The 12,035-nt window shown below is 43.8% G+C and overlaps 1 protein-coding gene across 1 annotated transcript in view; it reads right to left on the minus strand.

The window, feature by feature from the left end:
* Positions 1–7,540, minus strand: part of Sash1 (SAM and SH3 domain containing 1) — a 252,044-nt gene extending 244,504 nt beyond the window's left edge. The window contains exon 1 of the mRNA XM_045158593.1: positions 7,521–7,540. The gene's annotated coding sequence lies outside the window, so the exon portion shown is untranslated. The remainder of the gene's footprint in view (positions 1–7,520) is intronic.
* Positions 7,541–12,035: the final 4,495 nt, after the last annotated feature.

Here is a 12,035-nt window from a genome sequence, read left to right on the forward strand (position 1 = left end):
TGGGATGGAACCTGGGGCCTTGAATATGCTAGGCAAGTGCTTTATCTTTAAGCTACCTGCCCTCTTATTTACTTAATTATTTTGGTTTTTCGAGTTAGGGTCTCACTTTTGCCCAGGCTGACCTGGAATTCACTTTGTAGTCTTAGGGTGGCCTTGAACTCACGGCGATCCTCCTACCTCTGCCTCTCGAGTGCTGGGATTAAAGGCGTGTGCCACCACACCTGGCTGACTACCTCCCTTCTTTATTTTATTTTTATTTATTTATTTGAGAAAGAGAGAGAAGAGAGAGAGAGAAATAGGCAGGTAGAGAGAGGAAAAAATTGGTGTGTAGGGCCTCAGTCACTGCAAATGAACTCCAGACATGTGTGCTCTCTTGTGCATCTGGCTTACATGGGTTCTGGGGAATCGAACTCTCGCTTTGCAGGCAAGCACCTTAACCACTAGGCAAACTCTCTATCCCAATTTTTTTTTAAAAAATATTTTATTTTCATTTATTTACTTGAAAGAGAGAGTGAGAAATAGGCAGGTAGGGAGAGAGAAAGAATGGATTTTTTTTTTTTTTGTTTGTTTTGGTTTTTCAAGGTAGGGTCTCACTCTGGTCCAGGCTGACCTGGAATTAACTCTGTAGTCTCAGGGTGGCCTCGAACTCATGACGATCCTCCTACCTCTGCCTCCCGAGTGCTGGGATTCAAGGCGTGCGCCATCACGCCCGGCTTTGTTTTGTTTTGTTTTAAAGAATGAACGCAGGCCGGGGAAATGGCTTGCAAGCCTGTCAAACTAAGTTCACTCCCCAGTGCCCACATAAAGCTGGGCACACGTGATGCATGTGTCTGGAACCCCAACATGCCTACAGCAATGAAGGCAGAGCCAAGAGAACGCTGATGCTCATGGCCCAGCTAGACTGGCCACCCCCGTGGCAAAATAGTACAGGAGACCCTGTTGCAAAGAAGGTGGAAAGACAGGAGAGACACCCTAAGGTTGTCCTTTGACCTGCGCATGAGGGCTGTGGCCCACTTATACACATATGTCCATATGCACACATGCACGAATAAAAAGAATTAAAAATAAAAGAATGAGTAGGAGGATGGACATGATCTCATTCAGTTCTCAGAGCAATCTAGTCATACTCTGAAGTAGGAGATTTGGAAATAAATCCCAGAAACCTGGGGCGTTTGTTTTCCAGGAAACTGACCTTTCTAGGAGGCGTTATCTATATGCAATCTGAGAATTACTCACAACAATAACCCACGTTAGAGGCGTCATCACATGGGGCAACAGGACCTAAGGAGAGAGCTGAGTTGGCTAAGTTAGTCTAGAATTATTCAGCAAAATATTGTTATCCGCTACATTTTGGCCACTCGGTTAAGTCACATCTCTTCCTTTTCTTTATTTTAACACACACACACACACACACACACACACACACACACACACACACTGGTTTTTCGAGGTAGGGTCTCTCTCTGGCTTAGGCTGACCTGGAATTCGCTATGTAGTCTCAGGGTGGCCTCGAACTCTCCACGATTCTCCTACCTCTGTCTCCCGAGTGCTGGGAATAAAGGCGTGCGCCACCACGCCCAGCTAACTTTTTATATTTTATTTATTTATTTGCAAGAAGAGAAAGAGAGAGAGAGATTGAGTGTGTATGGGTGCTCCAGGGTATCTAGCCACTGCAAATGAACTCCAGATGCGTGTACCACCTTGTGCATCCGGCTTTAAGTGGGTGCTGGGGAATTAGACTCCAGTCCCTGGGCTTTGCAGGCAAGTGTCCCAACCGCTGAGCCATCTCTCCAGACCAAATCTCTTCCCCCTTCCCCCGCCCCCCTTGCAAAGGTCTCCAGGTAACCGACTGGCCTAAAACTAGTTGCTTAAAGATCCATTTGTCCCAATGGAAAAGTTGCCTAAAAATTGCCTTCTGTTAGATTTCATTTTAGTGAGCTTGTTTTCTTGACATTTTGGGGCAGTCTTGTGGTGAGAAAAAAAAAAAAATCGGTTCCTCTAAGGGCACAGCTAACTTAATTTGTATTTGTAATAGGTATTTATTCAACTTGCCAGATGCATTTTGTGAAGAATGGGATTGTTTCTTGCAGTCAAAAGTGCCTTCTTCTATGTGACCTACTTTTGGACAGTTCTTTTTTAAGTCAGTTTGTGGAATGCTTTTTATTCAGAATTTAAATTGAATTAAAATTTAATTTAATATTTATTTCTAGGACACCTGAACAGATGTGTAAACAATCCAAGGTGACTGGAGGGCAGTGTGAACAGGCTTTTAGGAAAGCTGTTCTCAGGGAGGCTGGCAGAGGAAAAACAAAACAAAACAAAACAAAAAAGGTAGGGACACTGACTGACTCTCCCTATTCTTCCTTTCTTTTTCCTCACTGGCATTGAGGAGGGCATTGGGGCTTCAACTGTCCTCTGGATTTTCTGATGGACAGAAGATGCTATGTTTCTCATTTCTCTAAGTCAGAAAGGTGGATGTTTTAGAGGCAGACAAAGCCCCCTTTCAACCCTTCACATACTTTTCCTTATCTTTGGATCCATGAACCATGACCCAAACCATCAGCGTGGGGCACGGCAATGATTTGTCATAGCATACGTCACATAGCCTTGAAGCATCTGCACAGTGACTCTGTTTATTACATGAAGTTCTATAATAATTCAATCAGGTTGAAAGGGAGAGAACTCCATAATTTCTGCCTACCGAGCATGCCCTTGGTTCACAATTTAAGTTTGCTGAATGTGTCCACTGTTTGAAAAAGTGACTGCTTTGATAGAAAAAAATGGAACCCAATGGCTCAAAGCGATTTGAGGAGGTAAGGATTCAGCACAAGACTAAAGGAATTACTTGAGAATGTCAATCTGTCAAGGTCATTCTAGGAAACATTATCAGGGCTCCAAACCATTTTATTGCATGCATGTACACACACGTGCATATGTGTGTGGTATGTGCATATATGGTACATGCCTATGTGTGTGCATGTTTCCAGGAGAGCAAGATTTAAAAAAAGTTTTTGTTCATTCTAATTTATTTATTTATTTGAGATTTACAGAGAGAGAGAGAGAGAGAGAGAGAGAGAGAGAGAGAGAGAGAGAAAGAGTCAGAGAGACAGAGAATGGGCGCTCCAGGGCCTCCAGCCACTGCAAATGCACCCCCTTGTGCATCTGGCTAACATGGGTCCTAGGGAACCAAGCCTCAAACCAGGGTCCTTAGGCTTCACAGGCAAGCGTTTAACCGCTAAGCCATCTCTCCAGCCTGAGGACAAGATTTTTATAAATCTAAAGAAATTTCCAGCATAGGGAAGGGGCAACATATAAAAATATTCACTATAATGTGGACAATGTTAACATATACTGGGGCTTATATTATGGCATAAAAAATTGAAGTGAAGAGGAGGGATTTTTAAAAATTTTGAGGCAGAATTTTAATTTTTTAATTTTTTTTTTAAATTTTAGAGAGAGAAAGGGGGTTGGGGAAAGGGAATAGGCATGCCAGGGCATCAGCCACTGTGACAAACTCTAGATGCTTTTGCCACCTAGTGGGCATGTGTGACCTTGCACTTGCCTCACCTTTGTGTGTCTAGCTTTAGTGGGATCTGGAGAGTTATTGAACATGGGTCCTTAGGCTTTGCAGGTAAGCTCCTTAACTGCTAAGCCATCTCTTCAGCCCTTTATTTATTTATTTTAAGATTTATTTATTTTTTATTTATTAGAGACAAAGAGAAGGGGGAAAGAAAGTGAGAGAGAATGGGTGAGCCAGGGACTCTAGCCACTGCAAATGAACTCCAACACATGTGCCACCATGTGCATCTGGCTTATGTGGGACATGGAGAATTGAACCTGTCCTTAGAATTGTCCTTAGGCTTTGCAAGCATGTGCCTTAACCACTAAGCATTTTCTCAAGCCCCATCTATTTATTTATTTTTGTTTTTCAAGGTAGGTTCTCACTCTAGCCCAGGCTGACCTGGAATTTACTCTGTAGTCTCAGGGTGGCCTTGAACTCACGGTGATCCTCCTACCTCTGCCTCCCGAGAGCTGGGATTAAAGGTGTGTGCCACTATGCCTGGCCCCTTTATTTATTTTTAAAAAAATTATTTTTATTTACATGCAAGAAAGAGAGACAGAGAGATTGATGAATGAGAATGGGTTCAGCAGGACTTCCTGCTGTTGCAAATGAACTCCAGATGCATGTACAATTTTGTAAATTTGTATTTATGTGGGTAATGGGGAATTGAGTCTGAGTTGCTAGGCTTTGCAAGCAAGTGCCTTTAAGCACTGAGCCATATCCCCATAGTGAGGCAGGATTAAAAAAAAAGTTATTTATTTTCACATTCACATGCATTTTTTTTTTTAGTTAGTTTTATTTTTTTTTTTGTTTGTCACTGCAAATGGAGTGCCGGATGCATGCTTTTCTGGGAGCTGGGGAATTGAACCTATGCAAGCAAGCACCCTTAGCTTCTAAGTCATCTCCCCTGCCCCTTTCCCATTTTGGAAACAGTCTCACGTAGCTCAGTCTGGCTTTGAACTGGTAGATTTTCCTACCTTGGCTTCTGAATACTTGCATTCCACCAGGCCTGGTGGCAGGATTCTTTTTAACTGGGGTCCTTAGAACTTTGCAAGGTCAAGAGAGGAGCCACCTGAAGTACTCTGCAAGGTGGGAAGTACTCTGCAGATAGGATGGTGGCTCAGGTAGCAGTTATGGGAGTTTGGGTCATCTCGGAGGAGGCAGAGGGGAAGCTGTGGCCATGTCTGACCGAGAGCATCAGGAGTTGGAAGGGGAAAGAAGGCATTCCAGATGACAAAATCCACAGTGGCACAGTATACGCAAAGAATTTGCTTGGATTCCAACCTAGGGAATCCTTGAGGGAGCAGGAGACAGGGTATCTCAGATAAGGACTTAGGGTTTATACCAAGAAAGGAATGTGTACAAGACCAAGAAGAAGAACCAGGATATGAAAAATATGGATGACGGGCTGGAGAGATGGCTTAGCAGTTAAGGCACTTGCCTGAGAAGCCTAAAGGACCCATATTCAACTCTCCAGATCTCACATTAGCCAGCCATACCAACGTGAGGCAAAAACAAGGTCGCACATGCCCACTAGGTGGCGCAAACGTCTGGAGTTCAACTGCAGTGGTCGAGTCCCTGACATGCCAATTCTCTCTTTCTCTCTGTCTCTCTCATTCTCTCTAAAAAGTTAGGGAAAAAAAAGGTTGTAGAGTACTTTCTGGGTGTGCATGAAGCCCTAGAGTAGATCCTTGGCAACCTCATAATCCTCGACATTGCGATGCATACCCGTTATTTCAGCACATGGGAAGTGGAGGCAGGAGGATCAGAAGTTCAGTCACCCTTATCTACATAGCCAGCTGGAAGCCAGCCTGGGCTATATAAGAATATGTTCTCTCAAGCATTATGACAGGTCGTTGTAAATATTTCCTAATATTATTAGACAAAATGATAGAAGTTTTTTTCAGTCCTTTCCTGGAAACTTGAAGCAGGTTTTATTTTAGGATACATTTGCATTCACGAGTTGAGCTGGGAGCCTAACCTTGTTTCTGGGGGATAATGTGCTTGGAATTGCAAATATGGCTTGCAGGATTTCTGAGGGACCATAACGCTGTGAACTGGCATGGTGGCATGGCCAGTGGCTGCCACAGTGGTTCTGACCTAATGCCTGATGTTCAAATGTGGGGCTGTGAGGAAAAGAGGAGGGAAGTGAAAGAATGGCCCCTGGAGAAGACCTGCTCATTTTGTTGGTGAGAAAGAGGGTTTTAGATGTGTACTATTCTTGAGGTAACAGAAGCTAATTTCTCAATCTGGGTTTCACTTTGGGAGTTTCTGCCATATTGTCTTTTATTTTCTTCCCAGATTAAGCTAACTACATTAGTTACATTAAGACATATACACAACCATTTCCCCAAAAGGAAGCTGATGTGCTCTGGAGCCATTGCTCTAGGTTTGAAAGCTCCTTCAATGGTGGCCTTAGATAGGCCAGGAGTGGTATTTTGACACCTGATAGATAATTCCTTTTTTCTGTCTGAGCTGATCAATACATCTTTTTGCATCTCTAGCACAAAACCCCAAATGTCCTCTCTTCCTTTGCTCAAAGAAAGCCCCTGTCTCCCTGGGATTAAGAGGGCATTAGTCCCATGACACAGTTTCCAGTCAAGTTTTGGCATCTGAAAAGCCGTCCCTCTTTTGAGAGCTGTGGGCAACCACTCAAGAGCGAGCCGTCTTTTGGCACGGGGAGGAAAATGTTACCTGCCAACTAGGCTGTGCTCAGCCCATTATTTTCTGAGACCAGGGGAAGCGCTCTGAACAGAACACGCTTTGTGCTGTCAGAACACTTGATAAGCACATCTGACCAAGTTTAGAGGAAAACGGGTCACTGCACCTGTCCACTTTCTTTCCATCCCACCTTTCCTGGGTCTCCTGAACATTCTCACAGGACTCAGGTTCTTCCTCTCATACTCATACTGATTCTCATGTTGTTCATGCCGTCACCACGGCACCACTCACTTCATATACCCTTGCTGTGAATGTCACCTCTCAGTTACCCATCACCCTCGCTCCCCCGTTCTCAATCTCTTGTCCCACTGGATAAAGAAGAGTCCGGAATTCACCCAAGCAGAGTCCTCTCAGCTTTCTACTTCCCAAATGACATCTCTTCCAGGGTCCCATTTCCACCTTTCTATTTTCACTCAAAAAAGCTTTCATTGGTACTAACTGTACCAGACAATGTCCTCACCTCCTCCAAACAATGACAGCAATTGAAACAAGAGTCCTAGGAGCCACCCTGAGGCCTCCACTCACCGAAGGCCAGTCTAGAATCAGAGAAGGAGCCCCAACTGCATGTCGAGAAAGTCAGGGCAGGCCTAAGCACTCACACATCCAGTTATCTGGGCTGTGGTCCCTTGCTTGTGGCTTTCTATTCCCCTTTAATCATCATTCGTGAGCAAACATAATTAAAAAGGTAAATAATTTCACAAACTGTAAGACACTATTTCCAAAGAGAAGTAGAAACAAAGTTGTCCAGCAAGCGGACTGACTGACAGACTTTTTTGGTAGGATATTAGATACTAAACAGTTAATGTTCTGGCCTTAGTCCCTAGAGACTTGTACAAAGTACAGTTTCAGCCTTCATTCTCAGCATGTCTTGGAAATATTTTCAAATAATTTCTCAGATAAGCAGTGGCTAGAAAAGCTCTGGTGTTAAACAGCTAAAAAAAAATCTTTTTTTTGGTTTATAGAACTTCTTTTTCGAAGCGTGGAAGAAAATAAATATCTACATAATTATATTAATACTTTTTTTTTTTATAATATAACAAACAGTCATAGAAATGCAAGTCTTGGCTGAGAAGTACTGAAGTTGCCTAGTTTCTAGGGATTCCAGTCCATTCTTTGGTAGCCCCCAAAACATTTGTAGAAAGACAGTATCCCACCACTTCTTTCCCGAATATGCCTGCCTAGGTGTCGGAAGGATTCCCCCAAAATACTTAAACTTGACAGTTGACAGCTTACGTACCCTGTGATCTTGGTCCTCCATGAGGGGAGCCGCTGGTCGCCAGTGGGGCCATACGTGCGCTGTAAGCAGCGCGGACGTCCTCTCTGACTCACAGCTCTGCAGCACTGATGTAAGGCTCTGTCGGAATCTGTTTTCAATTCAGGGCAGATGTGGGACACTTATGTAGCCCTAGAGATTACGAACTTTAAAACAAATCGCCTTTAGGATGATAAGTCCAGAGGCAGTATCTGCTTGCCGAGGCCTCTCTGGGGCTCTTTCCAAATGCTTAACGTATAACACAATGATTGGGACAGGAAAGGCATCCTGGCTTCTAAGGTTCTCAGACTGTAAAAACATGCTTGTACGTATATCTCAGAACACTTAAACAGACCTTCAGATACGTTAGTAACAAGCATCGGGGATCAAAATGCTCCTCCCCTCCAGAGACCCCAAGAAACCTTCGCACTGTTTGGCTCATTGGGTTTTAGTTTTTCCACAAATTGAAATTGAATTGTTCTGGTTCAGTTTTCTTGGCTCAAGGAGGGAAAGGAGAGGGCTAGGCCAAGACTTCCACAGAGAAACATCCAGAAATCTATTAAACACTGCAAGTTTGATGTTTTAGAATTAGCATTCCCGTGCGTGAACTTGCCGGCAGCTGGGCACACCCTCTGTTCAGAGACCACTCTGAAGGGTTGGCCTATCCGTCAGGGTTTAAACTCCAAAATCCTCTAGTTGCTGTTTAATGTAATTTCACACAATTTAGTAACCCTAAAAAGAATGAAGTTACAAAAGCACCAATTCTGAAGACAACCAAAGGAAAAATAAGAAATAAGAAATATTGAAAGTTTTATACAGTTCTTTAACTGCAAAAGTTAAAATGAATGCTATTTCCCACAGACAAATTTGGTGTAAGTCACATTAGTAAATAATCATAATATAGTTTCATTAAAAATATACATTTAGGGTCGAGGAGATGGCTCAATGGTTAAAGGCACTTGCTTGCAAAGCCTGCCAGCAAGGGTTTGATTCTCCAGTGCCCACATAAAGCCAGACACACAAAGTGACCCATGTCTCTGGAGTTTGTTTGCTGTGGCAAGGGAACCTGACATACCCACACCCTCCCTCTTTCTTTTTCTTACTCTCTCATAAATAAATAAATAATTAAAAATATATGTTCAGGGGCTAGAGAGATGGCTTAGTGGTTAAATGCTCACCTGTGAAGCCTAAGGACCCTAGATTCCCCAGGACCCACGTTAGTCAGATGCACAAGGGGCGCATGCATCTGGAGTTCATTTGCAGTGGCTGGAGGCCCTGGTGTGCCCATTCTCTCTCTCTCTCTCTCTCTCTCTGCCTCTTTCTCTCTCTGTCTGTCATTCTCAAATAAATAAATAAAAATAAAAGAAATTTAAAAAGTAAAAATATATGTTCAGAAAACACAATCTATTCTCTAAAATTAGTGCTGTAAGTATGAGCTATCAGAACTATATGAGAGGCATAATGTCACCAAAAACATCAGGGCAACAATTTCTCCTACCTTCAGAGGAAAGGCAGCTTAAACATCTACTTAAACTTGGTGAAAACAATCATCAGGCAGCATTATAAAGAGCATTAAGAGTTCTGCGTGGGGTGCTGGGGAGATGGCTCAGTGTGCAAAGTGCGGGCTTCATAAGCAACCCCCAGCACCCACATAAAAGCTGGATGTGGTGGTCTTTAATCCCGGCATGCCTATGATCATAGCAATAAGGGGGGTAAGGGGGCAGGAGAATCCCTGGAGCTTGCTAAGGGGCTTGTCTAACTGAAAAGTTCCTCTCTAGGTTCAGTGTAAGGTTTTCTTTTGAGAAATAAGGTGGAGAGGGGTTGAGAAGACACCCGGTGTTGACCTGTGGCCTCCACATACATGTATCATGTCTGTACATCCACCCACACATGCAAATACCAGCACGCGCACCACACATATTTAAGAGAGTTCTGCATGGGTCACAAAGGGGCCCATCCCCAGTTTCTCTTTAAAGGAGTGCAGCCAGACAAGCCAGCACCCTGGTCACAGTTTATTTGTTGAGAGACTGAGTTCTGTAGATAATGTCTAAACCTCAAGCCTCAAATATCAGTGAGGATGTTAGCCAAGATGTAGTAAGCTAGAGGGTAAATTCTTTTTATTCTTTTTTTCCCCCTAAAAGTTAACACTAACTGTGACTGGTTTGATATTGAAGACAAAATTTTTCTCCCACCTTGGAGCAGATAAGGCCGATAAGGCATACTTTAACTGAAACGTGGGATCTGAATTATAAAGAAACCTACCACTTTACACAGACTAGATACCTTGATATTCCCTGTATTGATAGGATGCTTGGGAATCGATTACAAAGGTGATCACAGGCTCAAGAAATCAACAGCAGATTTACTAAGTAATTAGGATCGTTTTAATATTTTTTTTGAGGCAAGCCCAACAGATGGCCCCTATCCCTTTTTAAGTGGTTAAAGAAAGCTGGATATTTTCAGCAAAAGTGAGTCACTTTGGCAGATGGTGGTAAGGTAGAAGACAATGTGGTTTGGGAATGAGCCCTGGTTTGTGAGTCAGGATGCCCACGTTCTAGTTCTCGGGCTGCTCTTAGCTGGCCTTGTAACCTTGACCGGAGCCTTTCTCTTTCCCCTGCATGTTTCCTTGTCTGTACAGGAAGTCTGTCCTTTCCGCCTCTAACAACCAAAGCTAAAACTCTGTCCTGTGGGATGTGGTGTTTATTTCTGAGTTTGAGTATCAAGACTCCTGTAGCTCATGTCTATAAACCCAGTGTATGCCAGCGTACAGTGTTCACCAGTCATGACTGTGCCAAGCACACACCTACTGTGCACATCTGAGGAGCGTTGCCCAGTCGACAGAGATACCTGCTTACCTTTAGGAAGCAATAAAGATACACTAGCAAAGTCCTTGCTATGTAAAAATATCACCATTAAAGTTTTCTTCCCCACACATATCTATTTTCATTTCTCAGCTGTAGTCTGATGATATGTGAAAATCGTCTTCAAAATAAACATGTATCATACTGGAGATATGAGTCAAAGTGTGCACCCCCCCATTCCCAGATTCCAATGCTGAAGTCCCGATACCCCAGAATGTGACCTTATTTGGAGATAAGATCTTTTTAGAAGTCATTAAATTATCAGGAGGTTATTGGGACGGATGTGAAACCAGTATGACTGGTGTCCTCATAAAAAGGGAAAAAGCGAGCTGGAGAGATTGCTTAGTGGTTAAGTGCTTGCTTGTGAAGCCTAAGGACCCAGGTTCGATTCCCCAGGACCCATGTTAGCCAGATGCACAAGGGGGCGCATACGGTTGGAGTTCATTTGCAGCGGGAGGCCCTGGTACACCCACTCTCTCCCTCTAATAAATAAATAAAAGTAAAGTAAAATCAAAGGGACAATGCTATGTGGACTGGAAGATAGGCACCTACAAGCCAACAGGAGAGCACGGAACAGACCCTTCCTTCTCAGTCCTCAGGAAGAGCCCTCCTCCCCCATCTTGCCTTTGGACTTCCAGCCTCCAGAACTGGGAGACAAGACCCTTCGGTGTAAGCCACCAGACTGCAGGACGTTGCTGTGGCAACCCCAGCTAGCACATGCAGCAGGTTCCCAACACATCCCAGTGCTGCGCTGCACCTGGCAAATTACTGTGGCTCAGACAGTCACGCCCCCGGAGAAAGGCATCCTAGAGCTGATGAATGAAAACCCAGCAGAAATCGGCAATGGGAATGGACCTACAATGGGGGAAACTCCTCAGCAACGATTTAGTTACTATGTTTTATCCAATCAAGGTACATTGCATGTATTCAGTGAAAACGTCACCATGGGGTTGGAGAGATGGCTTAGCAGTTAAGGTGTTTGCTTGCAAAGCCAAAGGATCCTGGTTCGACTCTCCAGGCCCCATATAAGCCAGATGCACAAGAGGGCGCATGCATCTGGAGTTCATCTGCAGAGGCTAGAAGCCCTGGTGTGCCCATTCTCTCTCTTTCTCTCAAATAATTAAATTCAAAAAATTTAAAAATTAGCTGGGTATGCTAGCACACACCTTTACTCCCAGCACTTGGGAGGCAGAGGTAGGAGGATTGCCATGAACTCGAGGCCACCCTGAGACTACATAGTGAATTCCAGGTCAGCCTGGGCAGGAGCGAGACCCTACCTCAAAAAACAAAACAAACAAACAAAAAAAAAAGTAAATAAAAGGACAAGTCGGGTGTGGTGGTAAATACCTTTAATCTCAGCATTTGGAAGGCAGAGGTAAAAGGACTTCTGTGAGTTTGAGGCTATCCTGGGAATACAGAATGAGCTCCAGGTCAGCCTGGGTTCCAGTGAGACCCTACCTCAAAATAAAATAAAATAAAATAAAATAAAAGGTTGTGGATGTAGCTCAGGGATAGAGCATCTTGCCTCAAAAGGTGTGAGGTCCTGAGTTTGATCCTCAGCACTGGGAAAAAAGGCAGGGGGGAAGGTTATGTTAAAGGGTTGGGGATGTGGCTCAGTGGACGGAGTGCTTGCCTAGAG

Source organism: Jaculus jaculus, chromosome 9, assembly GCF_020740685.1.
Source record: "Jaculus jaculus isolate mJacJac1 chromosome 9, mJacJac1.mat.Y.cur, whole genome shotgun sequence".
NCBI lineage: Eukaryota > Metazoa > Chordata > Mammalia > Rodentia > Dipodidae > Jaculus > Jaculus jaculus.